The sequence below is a fragment of the Nomascus leucogenys genome, chromosome X (genome assembly GCF_006542625.1).
Source record: "Nomascus leucogenys isolate Asia chromosome X, Asia_NLE_v1, whole genome shotgun sequence".
Classification (NCBI taxonomy): domain Eukaryota; kingdom Metazoa; phylum Chordata; class Mammalia; order Primates; family Hylobatidae; genus Nomascus; species Nomascus leucogenys.
Genome location: NC_044406.1, coordinates 69,691,828 through 69,709,762, shown reverse-complemented (window position 1 = coordinate 69,709,762; position 17,935 = coordinate 69,691,828).

Below are 17,935 nucleotides of genomic sequence, written 5' to 3'. Positions count from 1 at the left end.
TATGGTGAAAATATCTTTCAAACACAAAGGAGAAATAAAGACCTTCCCATTCAAACAAAAGCTGAGAAATTTCATTAACACCAGACCAGTCCTCCAAGAAATGCTAAAAGGACTTCTTAAATCAGAAACAAAAGGATGTTAATGAGCAATAATAAATCATTTGAAAGTACAAAACACACTGATAATAATAAGTACACAGAAAAACACAACATATTATAACACTGTAATTTTGGTGGGTAAACTACTCATATCTTAAGTAGAAAGACATAATGATGACCCAATCAAAACTATTAATAAAAACATTTTCAATACATAGACAGTACAATGAGACGTTACTGGAAGCAACAAAAAATTAAAAATCAGAAAGACAAAGTTACAGTATAGAAACTTATTAGTTTTGTTTTTGCTTGTTAGATTGTTTATACAGTCAGTGTGAAGTTGTCGTTGTTTTAAAATAATGGAACATAATATATGATTTTCAAGCTTCATGGTAAATCAAACCTAAAAACATGCAATGGAGTCACATAAAATAAAGTACAGGAAATTAAATTATTCCCCAGAGAAAATCACCTCTACTAAAAGCAAGACAGGAGTAATGTAGGCCACAAAACAACCAGGAAAAATGTAGGCCACAGAACAACCAGAAAACAAATAACAAGATGTCAGGAGTAAGTCCTAATTATCAACAATAACATGGAATATAAATGGATAAAACTCTCCAATCAAAACATACAGAATGGCTGAATGAATAAAAAACCAAGACCCAATTACCTATTCGCTACACAAAAATACACTTCACATATAAAGACACACATAGATTAGAAATGAAAGTATGGAAAAAGATGTTCCATGAGAATGGAAACCAAGTGGAGCAGAAGAATCTATACTTATATCAGTTAAAATAGATTTCAAGACAAAGACCATAATTAAGATAAAGAAGGTCATTTTATAGTAATAAAAAGGTCAATACAGCAAGATGATCTAACAAGTGTAAATATACATGCACCAAACACTGAACCACCCATATATAGAAACCAAATATTGTTAGAGCTACACAGAGAGATAGACTCTAATAAAATAATAATGTGTGTACACTTCAACACTCCCATTTCAACATTTCACAGATAATGTAGAGAAAAAATAAATGAAGAAATGTCAGATGTATGCTGCACTATAGACCAAATGGACTGGATAGATATTTACAGGACATTTTATCTAATGGCTGCAGAATACATTCTTTATTCTTTCCCTCAACACATGGATTAATCTTAAGGGTAGGCTACGTGTTATGCAATAAAGTAAGTCTTAAAAAATTGAAAAAAGTTGAAATAATATCAAGAATCTTCTCAGACGACAGTGGCAAAAAAAATGACGAGTTAATGGGTGCAGGAAATCAACATGGCACATGGATACATATGTAACAAACCTGCACATTGTGCACATGTACCCTAAAGCCTAAAGTATAATAAAAAAAAAAAGAGAAAAAGCAGAAATCAACAAAGAAGAAATTTGGAAGCTATACGAACACATGGAAATTAAGCAATAAGCTCCTGAATGACCAGTGAGTCAATAGAGTGATTTAGAAGTAAATTAAAATATTTTTTGAAAAAAATGAGAATGGAAACATGATATGCCAAAACTTGTGGCATACAGCAAAAGCAGTACTAACAGGGAAATTTATAGCTACAAGTATGTACATACAAAAAGAAGAAAGACTTCAAATAAACAACATAAGAATGCATATTAAAGAACTTCAAAAGCAAGAGAAAACCAAACCTAAATTTAAAAGAAGAAAATAAATAATAAAGATGAGAGCCAAAAGTAAAATAAATTGAAATGAACAGAATTTTAAGAATCAATGACATAAAAAGTCGATTTTTTGGAAAGATAAACTGAATTTATAAACCTTTAGCCAGACTAAATAAGAAAAAAAAGAGGGAAGAAATAAATAATCAGAAATACAAAAGGAGACATTTTAATAAATACTGCATAAATTAAAAGGATCGTTAGAGGTTACTGTCAGCAGCTACATACCAATAAATTTGAAAACCTAGAAAAGTGGATAAATTCCTAGACATATGTAACCAACCAAGATTGAATCTTGATTCAATCCAAAACCTGAAAAGACCAGTAACAAGTAATAATGTCTAAGCCATAATAAAATAGTCTCCCAGCAAAGAATAGCCAAAGAATCAATGTCTTCACTGCTGAATTCTACAAAACATTTAAAGAATAAAAAAATACCAATCCTACTCAGACTACTCCAAACAAATAGAGGTGAGTGAAGTAATTCCAAAGTCATTCTATGAGGCCCATATTACCCTGATATCAAAAGCAAAGATGCAGCAAAAAAACAATACTACAGGCCAATATCCCTGATGAAAACTTATGCAAAAATTTTCAATTAAAAACTAACAAACTGAATTCAATAACACATTAAAAAGGTCATTCATCATGACCAAGTGAGATTTATCCATGGGATGCAAGAATGGTTTAAAATATGCAAAACTATCAATGTGATACATTATAACAGCAGAATGAAGGATAAAAAAACCATATGATTATCTCAATTGATGCTAAAAGAATTTGATAAAATTCAACATCGCTTTATAATAAAAAACCTCAAAAATTGTGTATAGATTAATATTTTGAAACTAAGTCTATGTTTTATTTCAATTTCATTAAATGCTGCTTATTTACAAAAAAAAATTGAGTATAGAAGGAATATACCTCAGCATAATAAAAGCTATGTACAACAGAGCCACAGCTAGTATCATGCTGAAAAGGGAAAAACTGAAAGCCTTTCCTTGAAGATGTGCAACAAGACAAGGATGAGCACTTTCACCACTATTAATTAACATAGTACTGGAAGTTCTAGCTAGAGAAATCAGACAAGAGAAAGAAATAAAAGGCATCTAAGTCGGAAACAAAGAAGTCAAATTCTCTTTGTTTGCAGATGATATAATCTTATATTTGGAAAAATCTAATGACTCCACCAAAAAACTGTTAGAACTGATTAACAAATTCAGTAAAGTTGCAAGATAGAAAATCAACATACCAAAAATCAGTAGTATGCCAACAGCAAACAATCTGAAAAAGAAATCAAGAAAGTTATCTTATTTACAAAAATTACAAATGAAATAAAAAGGCTAGGAGTTAAATTAATCAAGTAAGTAAAAGATTTTTACAATGAAAACTATAAAACACTGATAAAATATATTGAATAGGACAGGAAAAAAATAGAAAAATGTTTCACGTTCATGGGTTGGCAGCATCAATATTGTTAAAATGACCATACTACCCAAAGCAATCTACAGATTCGATGCAATCCCTATCAAAATGCCAGTAGTGTTCTTCACAGAGATAGAATAAATAATCCCCAAATTTATATGGAACTGCAAAAGACCCAGAACAGCCAAAGCTATTCTAAGTCAAAAGAACAAAACTGGAGTACTAACATTACCCGAATCCCAATTTATACTCCAGAGCTATAATAACAAAAACAGGATAGTACTGACATAAAAACAGACACACACAACAGTGGAACAGAATAGAGAATCCAGAAATAAGTCTACACACCTACAGTGAACGAATTTTTGAGAAAGTTGCCAAGACCATTCATTGAGGAATGAACAATTGCTTCCGTAAATGGTGCTAGGAAAACTGAATATCCATATGCAGAAGAAGGAAACTAGACCCCTATTTCTTGTCATATCCAACAAACAAATCAAAATAGATTAAAGACAAACTTAAGACCCCAAAATATGAAACTACTAGAAGAAAACTTTGAGAAGACACTCTAAGACAATGAACTGTGCACAGATTTCTTGAGTAGTACCCCATAAACACAGGCAACCAAAGCAAAAATGAACAACTGAGACTACATCAAGTTCAAACTCTCCTGAACAGTGAATGAAGCAATCACAAAAGTAAAGAGACAACCCACAGAACGGAAGAAAAAATGTGCTAACTATCAGTCTGATATGGATTAATAACTAGAATATATAAGGAACTCAAACAATGCAATGGGAAAAAATCTAATAATCTAATACAAAAATGGGCAAAATATCTGAATAGATGTTTCTCCACAGAGGACATACAAATAGCAAGCAGGTGTCTGAAGACATGCTCAACAGAATTATTAATCAGCGAAATTCAAATCAGAACTACAATGAAATATCATCTCACACCAGTTTAAATGGGAATGTAAATTAGTACAACCCCTATGGAGGTTGTAATGTAAATTAGTACAACCCCTATGGTGGGAATGTAAATTAGTATAACCCCTATGGAGAACAGTTTGGAGGTTCCTCAAAAAGCTATAAAATAGAGCTAGTATATAATGTGGCAATCCCACTGCTATAAATATACCGAAAAGAAAGAATATTAATGCATCAAAGAGATATTTGCACTCTCATGTTTATTGCAGCATGATTCACATTAGCCAAGATTTGAAGCAACCTAAGTAAGTGTCCACCACCAGATGAATGGATGAAGAATATGTGGTGCTTTTACATAATGGAATACTATTCGGCCATAAAAGAATCAGATCCTGTTATTTGCAACAACATACATGAAAATGGAGAGCATCATGTTAATGAAATAAGCCAGGCACAGAAAGACAAAGTTTATATGTTGCTATTTATTTGTTGGAGCTAAAAATTAAAACAATTCAACTCATGGAGACAGAGTAGAATGATGGTTACCAAAGACTGGGAATGATGGGTTGGGGGAGAGGTAAGAATGGTTAATGAGCACAAAATTATAGTTAGATAGATTGTATAAGATCCAATATTGGATAGCACAACAGGGTGACTATAGTCAACAATAAATTACTGCACATATTAAAATAACTAAGAGTATTGTTTCTAACATAAAGAAAGATAAATACTTTAGTTGATGGATGTCTCATTTACCCTGATGTCACTATTATGCATTGTATGCTTGTATCATATCATATACCCTATAAATATATATACCTACTATGTAGCCATAAAAATTAAAAGAAAGTTAGAAACATCTAGCAAGAATGACAAAAAGAAATAGCAAAAATTAATAATATAAGGAATGAAATATAATACACCACTACAGACCCTGTAAACATCATGAGGATAAGAAATGAACAACTTCAGATTGTAAATTTGACAACTGAGATAAAATCATCAATTTTCTCTAAGCCTAAAATCTACCACAGTTCATTCAACATAAAATAGATCATTTTAATAGTCCCATATCAATTAAATACAAATATTTTGTAACTTATAACCCCCCTGCCCCCCATATAAGACATCTTAAGGTCCAGAAGATTTTACTGGAGAATCCTAGCAAATACTGAATCTGTTATTTCCAATTTTCCACAAACTTTCTGAGAAAATAGAAAAGGAAGAATACTTTAAAAATTACTTTATCACTTTCTTCTTTAATTTCGATAACTGATATCTCATTGTGGTTTTAACTTTGATTTATTCGTGGATAATGTTGAAATATCAATACACACCTATTCGAACAGCTAAACTTTTTAAAGAAACTAGTAATAATACCAAATGCTGGTGCAACTTCAGGGAAATTAGATAAATAATATACTACTTTTTAGGAAGTAAAATGCTATAGTCATTCTGAAAATTGTTTTACAGATTTTTAAAAATAAAACTAAACATGCAATTACACTAAGAACCAGTAAACTTGGCAATTTGCCCCCCCAAAAAATGAAAGTTTATGATCTCCAAAATATATATAGATGGATTTCACAGTAGTTTTATTTTTAATTGCCCTGTACTGAAAGCAAACAAAATGTTTCTCAAGTGGAAAATGGTTAATCTGTGATACATCTATGAAATACTATTAGCAATAAAATGGAATCAATTATTGATATATACAAAAACACAAAAATATGGCTTTACCTCAAAGGGCATTTTGCTGAGTATAAAGCAATTATCAAAAAGTCACCTACTCTATGATTCCATTTATATAACATTTTCAAAATAACAAATGTATAAGGATGGAGACTAGATTAGGGATTGATGTGGTTTAGGGATGGTGATGGGGGAGGTAGATAAGTGTGACTATAAAGGGGTAGCACAATGAAACTCTTTAGTGTGATGAAATAATTATTTTGCAATATTCACTATGGTGGTTGTTACATAAATCTATACACACACACTTTGCACCAAAATTTATTTCCTGGTTTTGATATTGTATTATAGTTATGTAAGATATAATAATTGGTGGGCATTGGATGAATGATACCTATCTGTACTATTTTGGCAACTTCTTCTGAATCTATAATTATTTTAAAATAAAAGCTTAGAAAACCGCTAAAGAGGAATAACAGATCACCTACAAATAATTATAAAACTAAAGGCAGACTTAAACAGTGGAAATCGAAACAACAACAAAAAACATGCAGTAACCATTTCAAAATAATAAGAATAAATGTTCACTGAGAGACCTATAGCAGAATAGATGATCTTCAAGAAAGTAGAATAAAGATAAAGTTATATTAACAAATACTAAAAGTGTTTGCTACAAACAAATCTTCACTAAAGAAACTTCTAAGTGACATAATTCAAGTAAGAAATGACCTCACAGGCCGGGCGCGGTGGCTCACGCCTGTAATCCCAGCACTTTGGGAGGCCAAGACAGGCGGATCATGAGGTCAGGAGATTGAGACCATCCTGGCTAATACGGTGAAACCCCGTCTCCACTAAAAATACAAAAAATTAGCCGGACGTGGTGGCGGGCGCCTGTAGTCCTAGCTACTCGGGAGGCTGAGGCAGGAGAATGGCGTGAATCCAGGAGGCGGAGCTTGCAATGAGCCGAGATTGCGCCACTGCACTCCAGCCTGAGGGACAGAGCGAGACTCTGTCTCAAAAAAAAAAAAAAGAAATGACCTCACAAAGAAGAGCTGAGATGATAAAAGCCACGATGAATAAAGAGATAGGTAAACATAAACATTGTAGGTGTAGGTGCAAAATAATTACAATTTGTTATTGGGGTGAAAAACATTGTGTAGCAATAGCATACAAGTCAAGCAGAATTGTTCTGAATTCAAGTGTTCTGGAGTCTTTCTATGAAAAAAGAATTGATATAATTCTAACAGAAACCCCAGCAGTGTGTTTTGAAGGAATTTGACCAATGGTTTCAAGTAGTGATGCTCAGAGTACCACACATATAAGGAAATTTGAGAAGAGGTAGGGATGGCATTATAGACTATCAGAGATAAGGAGACACTTAATAAAATGTGTTGATATAGTTTCATATTTAAAAAATAAAATTGGATTCTTATATGCCTTACAGAAAAATCAGCCCCCAATGGGTTAAAAACTGAAATATGAAAGGCAAACGTATAAAACTTTTAAGAAACAATATCAGAATATAATTTTATGACATTATGATAGTGAAAGAATTTTTAATCCCTCAATATGCCAATCATATGAGAAAAAATGGTAAGTATGGCTACATTTAAATCAAGAAATTTTCTTCCTCAAATTACTCTTTGAATAAATATAAAAAATAAATACATATTAAACTGGGAGAAGCTATTAGCTACATATCTAACTGGCAAAACAAAATTTCAAAAATGCACGAAGAGCTCCCACAAGTCAATAAGAAAAAGTAAACAGTTCCACAAATATGGGCAAAGTACATGAACAAACATTCACAGAAATATTAGCACACATATAAGTTAAAAGATTCTCTACTTGGGAGGTTGAGGCAGAAGGACTGCTTGAACCCAGTAAGGTTGGAACTGCAGTGAACTCTGATTGTGCCATTGCATTCCAGCCTGAGCAACAGAATGAGGCTGTTTCCAAAAAAAAAAAAAATCAACCTCATTCACATTTAGAGCTATGCAAACTAAGACGGCAACAACTTCATTCACATTTAGAGATATGCAAACTAAGATGGCAATGAGATACTTTTTTACCCACTGGATGAAAAACAAATAAGTTTTTCAATAAGAAGGACAGATGAGAATATGGGTAAAATGAAAGTGGAACTTATACATTGCTGGCTGGTAAAGTCTCTTCAGGAAACAATTTACCATTATCACATGGATTTGAAGATACAAAGACAATTTATGAGCCAGCCATTCTTTTAATGGGATTATATGCTGGAGTGGTGGTTTTCAAAACATGAGCATGCAGCAGTGTCAAATAGAGGGTGTATTAGTCTGTTCTAATGCTGGCATGAGGAAATACCTGAGACTGGATAATTTATAAACGAAAGGGGTTTAACTGACTCACAGTTTTGCAGTGCTGGGGAGGCCTCAGAAATCTTACAAGCATGACAGAAAAGGAAGCAAACCCGTCCATTTTCACATGGCAGCTGCAAAGAGAAGTGCCGAGCAAAAAGGTGGAAAAGCCCATTATAAAACCATCAGATCTCGTGAGAACTAACTTACTATCACAAGAACAGGATGGGGAAAACTGCCCCCAGGATTCAATTATCTTCCACTGGGTCCCTCCCATGACATATGGGGATTATAGGAACTACAATTCAAAATGAGATTTGGGTGGGGATACAGCCAAACAATAGCAGAGGGCTTGTTAAACACAAATTTCTGGATCTCACCCCTAGAGTATGTGATTCAGAAGGTTAGAGGTGGAGCCCCAAATTGTGCATTTATAACAAACTTCCAGGTGATATTGATGCTGTCTGTCTAGGGACCACACTTTTAGAACCACTGTACTAAAAAAGCATGTTGCACTAATTTACCAAAATAAATATATAAATATCTTTATGGAGACATTGTTTATAAAAGGCAACATTTGGAAACAAGCTTAATATTCACTGACAAAAAAATGGATGAATAATGTCTCCTATATTTCCCATGATGAAATATGAAACAGTGGTGAAAATGAATAGCCTTAAATAATGAACAACTTTTTTATTATTCATAACACCATATTTTATGTAAACAAGTTGTAGAAGACAGCATGCAATATAATGCTATTTTTATAATGCTTAAAAATAAGCCATGATAAACAATACATGATAAAGGTGAGGTATGTGAGATAGGGTAGACACAGTCTCCCTCGACAGAAAACAAAACAAAACAAAACAAAATTGTCAAACTGATAAAACAAACCATCCAACAGTACATAGGCTACATGCTGAACCAATGGTTAGAACATCCTGAAGCAAGAAGGTGAAAGAGCAGAAGGGAAAATCCCCAAATTTTTGCAAGTACAAAAACCCATGATTAGTGTCCTTGGGCAGACCTATGCTCATTAATAGTAAAAAAAAACACATCTCTGGGTGAAGATTTAAGATGCTAATGAGACATGGTATGTATGTACTAGCATGTACAATCGTAGCACATGCACTGCCAGAAAACCACCCATAACATACTTAACAGCAACACCCCTTCCCACCATTTCATGAATAATCATGTAGAACTCTCATAAAGGGAGTTTCTCCAGTGTCAGTTGGTGCTGTCTCACCTTTGATTAACCCACTCTGATCAGATGTGAGAGTGTACTTTTCCTTTTCAATAAACTCTCTTCCTTACTTTTACTTTAACTCACTTTCAAATTCTTTTGTGCAGTGAACCTGAACTAGGCAACTGGCAACAGGAAGTGGTGATAGTGGCAGGACTGGCAAGAAAATTGAAGCTGGTCACCAGCTAAGGCAAGCCTCACTGGAGGCTCTTCTACCTTCCTTGAATCTATTTTTTCATCCCTTCGTAATGCCCTCTTCATATCCTTGCTTAGCTTCAATAGCTGCTAACAACTGTTACTTTTGTACTTTAATCCCTTATTGGTGGGGCAATAAATTTTGTTCTTTGACCTCCTGATTGGCTTCTCCAGTAAGCTCTGACAAATGTATTGTCTGTCAGGACCATATTAGATTACATAAAAACCCCTATCACTACCAAATTAAAGAACCTAATGTTGGAGATTTCAACCTTTTTGTGTCCCTAATTAGATGCCTTTGTCACGTTTTAAAGATAAGTTTGAACAAATAGAAAAGGTCTTCATCAAAATAGGCCATGACTGAATAGAGAAAAAAAAATAGTTTTAGTTTCCGATTACTGGAGGCAGAGGAAATAAGTTTTTAAACCTGGCAATTATCCCAGTATAGTGAGTTGTACTACTGTTCGAGTCTTGCAAATAATCTTTGAGAGGGGAAAATAGGACATTAAAAGATCATGGTATCATAAGGATATGAAGTCAAGGGCAATCCACCTTGGAATTGGCCCCCTCTTTATGGGTGTATTAGTCCGTCTTCATGCTGTGGATAAAGACATACCTGAGACTGGGAAGAAAAAGAGGTTTAATGAACTTACAGTTCCACATGGCTGGGGAGGCCTCACAATCATGGCAGAAGGCAAGGAGAAGCAAGTCACATCTTACATGGATGGTGGCAGGCAAAAAGAGAGAGCTTGTGCAGGGGAACTCCCATTTTAAAACCATCAGATCTCATGACACTTATTCACAATCATGAGAACAGCAAGGGAAAGACCTGCCACCGTGATTCAATTGTCTCCCACTGGTCCCTCCAATAACGTGGGAATTACAGGAGCTACAAGATGAGATTTGGGTGAATATACAGAGCCAAACCATATCATTCCATGCCTGGCCCCTCCCAAATCTCATGTCTTCATATTTCAAAACCAATCATGCCTTCCCAACAGTCCCCAAGTCTTAAACCATTCCAGCATTAACTCAAAAGTTCATGGTCCAAAGTCTCATCTGAGACAAGGCAATTCCCTTCCACCTATGAGCCTGTAAAATCAAAAGCAAGTTAATTACTTCCTAGATACAATGAGGGTACAGACATTGAGTAAATGCAGCCATTCCAAATGGGAGAGATTGGCCAAAACAAAGGGGCTACAGGCTTCATGCAATTCCAAAATCCAGTGGGGCAGTCAAATCTTAAAGCTCCAAAATAATCCCCTTTTACTTCATGTCTTGCATCCGGGTCATGCTGATGCAACAGGTGTGTTCCCATGGTCTTGGGCAGCTCTGCTCTTGTGGCTTTGCAGGGTAGAGCCTCCCTTCCAGCTGCATTCACAGGATGGGATTGAGTGACTGCAGCTTTTCCAGGCACATGGTGAAAACTGTTAGTAGATCTACCATTCTGGAGTCTGGAGGATAGTGGCCCTCTTCTCACAGCTTCACTAGATGGTGCCCCAGTAGGGACTCCGTGTGGGGGTGCTGACTCCACATTTCCCTTCTACACTGCCCTAGCAGAGTTTCTCCATATGGGCACAGCCCCTGCAGCAAACTTCTACCTGGGCATCCAGGAGTTTCCATACATTTTCTGAAATCTAGGCAGAGGTTGCCAAACCCCACCTTGACTTCTGTGCACTTGAAGGCTCAACACCATGTGTAAGCTGCCAAAGCTTAGGGCTTCCACCCACTGAAGCAACAGTCCAAGCTGTACCTTGGTATCTTTTAGTCATGGTTGGAGAAGCTGGGACACAGGGAACCAAGTCCCTAGACTGCACACAGCATGGGGACCCTAGGCCCAGCCTATGAAAACACTTTTTCCTCCGGAGCTTCCATGCCTGTGACAGGCTGCCGTGAACACCTCTGACATAACCTGGAGACATTTTCCCTATTGTCTTAATGATTAACATTCAGCTCCTCATTGCTTATGCAAATTTATGCAGCCAGCTTGAATTTCTCCTCAGAAAATGGGATTTTCTTTTTTACTGCATTGTCAGGCTGCAAATTTTCTGAACTTTTATGCTTTGCTTCCCTTATAAAACTGAATGCTTTTAACAGCACCTGAGTCACCTCTTGAATGCTTTACTGCTTAGAAATTTCTTCTGCCAGATACCTTAAATCATCTCTCTCAAATTCGAAGTTCCACAAATATCTAGGGCAGAGAAAAAATGCCACCAGCCTCTTTGCTAAAACATAAGAAGAGTCACTTTTGCTCAAGTTCCTAATGAGTTCCTCATTTTCATCTGAGACCATCTCAACCTGGACTTTATTGTCCATACCACTATCAGCATTTTGGGCAAAGGCATTTAACAAGTCTCTAGGGAGTTCCAAACTTTTGCACATTTTCCTGTCTTCTTCTGAGCCCTCCAAACTGTTCCAACCTCTACCTGTTACCCAGTTCCAAAGTTGCTTCCAGATTTTCAGGTATCTTTTCAGCAGCACCCCACTCTACTGGTACCAGTTTACTGTATTAGTCAGTTTTCACGCTGCTGATAAAGACATACCCGAGACTGGGAAGAAAAAGAGGTTTAATGGACTTACAGTTTCACATGGCTGGGGAGTCCTCACAATCATGGCAGAAGGCAAGAAGAAGCAAGTCACTTCTTACATGGATGGTGGTAGGCAAAAAGAGCTTGTGCGGGGAAACTCCCATTTTTTAAACCCTCAGATATCATGAGACCTATTCACTATCGCAAAAACAGCATGAGAAAGACCCACCCTCATGATTCAATTATCTCTCACCTAGTTCCTACCATAACATATGGAAATTATGGGAGCTACAAGATGAGATTTGTATGGGGACACAGAGCCAAACCATATTAATGTGGCATCAAGTATACAAGAGTAAACTGTCAAAACCTCATCAGAAAGGGAAGTTCCGTAGCTTAGATGATGAGGATTAATTTATACATTTGACCCCTGAATGGTCCCTCACTCAGGAATGGAGGAAACAAATAAAGATACTGTTAGCCGATCATGGAGGTATGTTTGACACCATAGATGCCTGGATCTAGAGAAGCACAAGAGACAGCAAGGGATATCCATACTAGAGTCTTGATGCTCTAGTCTTTTGGAGATGATTATGGATGGGACATTTAAATCATGTACTAGCATCTTGCTCAAGAAAAAAGGAAATGAATTAGAGTCACACCCAGTAACTAGTCTTTCTTTTGTTTTCATGGTGTAAGACAGTCCAATAACAACCACCAGGATAGGAAAATAGAACTCTATCCTTGATAACTTCCCTCTAGGATATATTCACCAGAATTGGGCTTATTTTAAATTAAATGCGTTAAAAAGAAACTCATATTTCTTTGCAACACAGCATGGCCCAGAACAATACTATCTTATAATTATGGTTGGAAATTCCCCAAGGTCTCACGGAAATGTGACATTATTCCTCCCCCAATAAAATGGCTCTATATTCAGATAATTCTCTTTAAGACCAATGCCGAATATGTTGTGCCCATGTTTATAAAAAGAGTTTGGGGAACCTAACATAATTAATGACTCTGTATTAGGAAATGTGCCTCCCACCAACAGCTATCCCTTCTTAAAATCTAGTTCAGGCCGGGCGCAGTGGCTCACACTTGTAATCTCAGCACTTTGGGAGGCCGAGGCGGGTGGATCACGAGGTCAGGAGATCGAGACCACGGTGAAACCCCGTCTCTACTAAAAAAAAAAAATACAAAAAAATTAGCCGGGCGTGGTGGTGGGCGCCTGTAGTCCCAGCTACTCGGAGAGGCTGAGGCAGGAGAATGGTGTGAACCTGGGAGGCGGAGTTTGCAGTGAGCCGAGATTGTGCCACTGCACTCCAGCCTGGGCGACAGAGCGAGACTCCGTCTCAAAAAAAAAAAAAATCTAGTTCAAGGATTATCTCTAAAACCTCTCATGCTTATATTTTTCCTAGTGATCTTTCCTCATCAGACTTAACAGTCTTCTACTACCCCCCTCTGACATGGTTTTGTTGTGTCCCCACTCAAATTTCAACTTGAATTGTGTTTCACAGGTTTGGAAACCTCCACCTAGATTTCAGAAGATGTATAGAAATGCCTGGATGCCCAGGTAGAAGTTTGCTGCAGGGGCTGTGCCCATATGGAGAAACTCTGCTAGGGAAGTGTGGAAGGGAAATGTGGGGTCAACGCCCCCACACAGAGTCCCTACTTGGGCACCGTCTAGTGGAGCTGTGAGAAGAGGCCCACAGTCCTCCAGACCCCAGAATAGTAGATCCACTTACAGCTTGCACCATGTGCCTGGAAAAGCCACAGACACTCAATGCCAGCCTGTGACAGCAGCCAGGAAGGGGGCTATGCCCTGAAAAGCCACAGGGGTGGAGCTGCCCAAGACTATGGGAACCTTAAAGCGTGACCTGGATGTGAGACTTGGAGCCAAAGGAGATCATTTTGAAGCTTTAAAATTTACTGCCTCACTGTATTTCACACTGCGTGGGCTCTTTAACCCCTTTGTTTTGGCCAATCCCATTTGGAATGGCTGTATTTACCCAATACCTGTACCTCCATTGTATCTAGTTAGTAACTAGCTTGCTTTTGATTTTACAGGCTCATAGGCAGAAGGGAGTTGCCTTGTCTCAGATGAGACTTTGAACTGTGGACTTTGGGTTCATGCTGACATAAGACTTTGAGGGACTTTTGGGAAGACATGATGATTGGTTTTGAAATGTGAGAACATGAGATGTGGAGGGGCCAGGGAAGAATAATATGGCTTGGCTGTGCTGCCAGCCAAATCTCAACTTGAATTATATCTCCCAGAATTCCCCTGTGTTGTGGGAGGAGCCCAGGGGGAGGTAACTGAATCATGGGGGCCAGTCTTTCCCATGTTATTCTTGTGATAGTGAATAAGTCTCATGAGATCTGATCAATTTATGAGAGGTTTACACTTTTGCTTCTTCCTCATTTTCCTTGCCACCACCATGCAAGAAGTGCCTTTTGCCTCCCACCATGATTCTGTGGCCTCTCCAGCCAAGTGGAACTTTAGGTCCAATTAAACGTCTTCTTCCTGCCAGTATCAGGTATATCTTTATGAGCACCATGAAAACAGACTAATTCACCTTCCATATCAACCTGTCTGTTTTCCACTTCGTGAGGAGCACAATCTTATTGGGACAACTTGAAGTGAAGCATCATATCACCCACTTGAAATGACAAACAGACTATACTTCTCCTCAGGGAAGTAGCAAATGAAGAGGCGAGATAATTCAAATCCACATCCGTTTCACATTTCAAATTTATCTCAATGCAAACAAAGGCTAAGAGGATTCTCTGAGGACCCCCCAAGGTATATGGAGGAATTCCAGGCCTTGTCTATGTCTTTTAAAATGACCTGGGGAAACATAGCCACGGTCTTATAAAATTACAAAAGCTGACCATGGTACCCATATCCCCACACAAAACCTGCTAAATGTAGCTTTTGTGTTCTTCAATAACTGAGACAGGGCAAAAGAGGCACATAGGAACCAAAGAAAGGCAGAGAGAGACTAAAGAGAGGGCCAATTTTTGGCCCTTGCTATGGGAGAAAAACTCCCACCTCCAGCTCATCCTGGGAGAAACCCCAAGGACCTTGCTGTACCTGTGGAAAGTCAAGACACTGGAGTCTAGAATGCCAAGTGAGCAACAAGGGCCTACAGGCTTGCAATCCCTCTGGGTCCTGTCATCAATGTGGCAAAAAAAAAAAAGGGCAATGGAGAAAGATCTGTCGGAGGATGGGACTCCTAATGCCTTGCTGCCCCCCCCCGGCAAAAGACTGAAGGGGCCCAAGGCAGACAATGGCTCTGATGAGGCAATCAGTTCCAATCATAGCAACAGAGTCTTAGTTAAATCTGGATGTGTCAGGTAAATATATTGATTTCCTTGTAGACACAGGGTCTGGACTGCCAGTTCTCACTTTCTGTCCTGGATCCCTATCTGCCAAATGCTGCATTATCATTGGTGTTGATGGCAAATGGCAGACTAGGATTTTTCACTCTACTCCTAAGTTGTAAATTTAGGGCTAGTACAAAAGCTCTCCCAGCATCAAACTCTGAGGGGGAAATATTCCCTCAGAGTAAAAGCAGAAAGCATCATCTATCAAGTAAAAGCAAAAAAAAAAAAAAAAAAAAAAAAAGAAAGAAACACATGGTCTGTCTTAAGACATAAAAGAAGAGTTCCTCAAGTAATCCATTGCAACCTAAATTAAGTAGTACATATCAGGTGCTCCTGAGTAAAACAACTGCAGTAAAACTTAGAGGTATGGGACCTTGGGTGCACTTATCAAGAACAAAAACATTGTTCCATTTGAGTCTTCACAGAAACCCTTGATGCAGACTCCAAGCTATTTATATGAAGCACTGGAGGATTTAAAGCTTCCAGGCAACCAGGACCGAAAGCATCAGAGTAAAACAGCTTTCTTTGTTCTTTATCTGTGAATCTTTTATTTTGGTACAATTATGTTACACTTTGTTTCGCTCATAGTTTTTCCCACAAGAAAACTGGGTGAAATAGGCCAACCCAGATGGGGAAGAAACACTTTGCTCAATATATTGTGTCACTATTAATCTTTGGGACTTACTTGTTTAACCCCCTTGTAAACTTTGTGTCTTTTAGGTTGCAGCAGTTCCACATCAAAATGATGGTTATGCAGGAACTCCAGCCTATTCTATTGGAGGATATGAGCAATAATGTTTAAATCAGATAGAAAGAGACTTTCAGGCCCTGGCTCAGCAGGGACACTGCTGTCTCTCAGCATGAAGCTGCTCTAGAAGAAGTGACCGAGCCCTTCAACAACCCATGAGAATATGGGGGCAAAGACTCTGAAAGAGAAAATAAGGTACATTAGATAGGGTGGTCATAGCCTTCCTAGACAGGAAACAAAAGAACTTGTCAAATGGATGGAAAGAACAAACTATCCAAACAATGCACAGATCATATCCTGAGCTCATGGTTAGAACATTCTTCAGCAAGAAAGTAAAAGAGCAGAAGGGAAAATCCCCCAATTTGCAAAAGTGAAAAACCCACTATTAGTGTCCTCGAGTTGACTTACACTCATTATAAAGTAAAAGACACACCACTGGGGGAAGATTTAAGATAATAATGAGACATACAGTGTATTGTATTGTATGCATTATATGTCTCGTTAGCATCTTAAATCTTGCACATGCGCTTACAGAAAACAACCCATAACATATGTGAGAGCAACACCGCTTCCACCCCTTCATGAATAATTATGTAAGACTCCCACGAAACGAGTTTCTCCAGTGTCAGTTGGTGCTGTTTCACCTGTGAGCAGACTACTCTGATCAGCTGGCAGAGTGTACTTTTGCTTTGCAATAAAGTATCTTGCTTACTTTTACTTTAGACTGTCTCTCAAGTTTTTTTGTGTGGTGAAGTCAAGAACCTGAATGGGCCCACCAGCAACAATGGGACATATACATGTATAATAAAGTGTATTAAAAGGGTAGAGATAATAAATGCAAGATTGATGGCAGTGGTTATGGCCTGGCAGTGAATGTGGAGGGTAGATGCAAGACAATGGAATAGGAAAAGAGCATACAGATAGATGCAACAATATTGGTAATGTCTTAGTCCTTTTATTGGTTGGTGGATTGGGAGATGTTTGTATAATTATTATTCTGTACAATGTCTATATATTTTGTTCAAATCAGGTATTACATAAAAAAATTTAAAAATTGTTAGAGGCTACAAACAAGTATTTTCCTGGCCCTCAAGCTGAACCACCAAATGCAACTAAAAGGTAGATTCTTCATTGCTTTACCAAATAATGTTTAATGGCAAATTCTGCTTCAGTTTTGGTCAGAGTTTGATTCATGTTGTGTATATACTTTTTGCCTGAAGCCACAGAAATTATCCGGTCATATTTATTGAATGTGTAATTTCTTCTAAAATGATAAAATTGCATTTTGTTCATCCAATGTTTGTCTTATATACTGTGGTGACATGAAACAGAAAAACTATTAAAAGTGTTAGTTCGCCCAATTTGAAAGTCCTATATTGAGCAAATGGAGAACAATATGTGAATTTCATGAGCCCAAACCCTTTTGGCATATGTGTTAGTTCTAGCAAAGCCTGTTTTATTGTGGCTATTATAATAGTTTAGAGGTAAGAGAGGGCAGTAAATAACAGCCCAGTTGTGGTGCCTGTACAACTTTCCAGACTTAGAGGATATGGTGTTAGCAAAAAACAACTTAGGGATAATGCAGTCAAGATGATCAAATATTGCATGGCTATATTTTTGTTATTTCTGCCAGA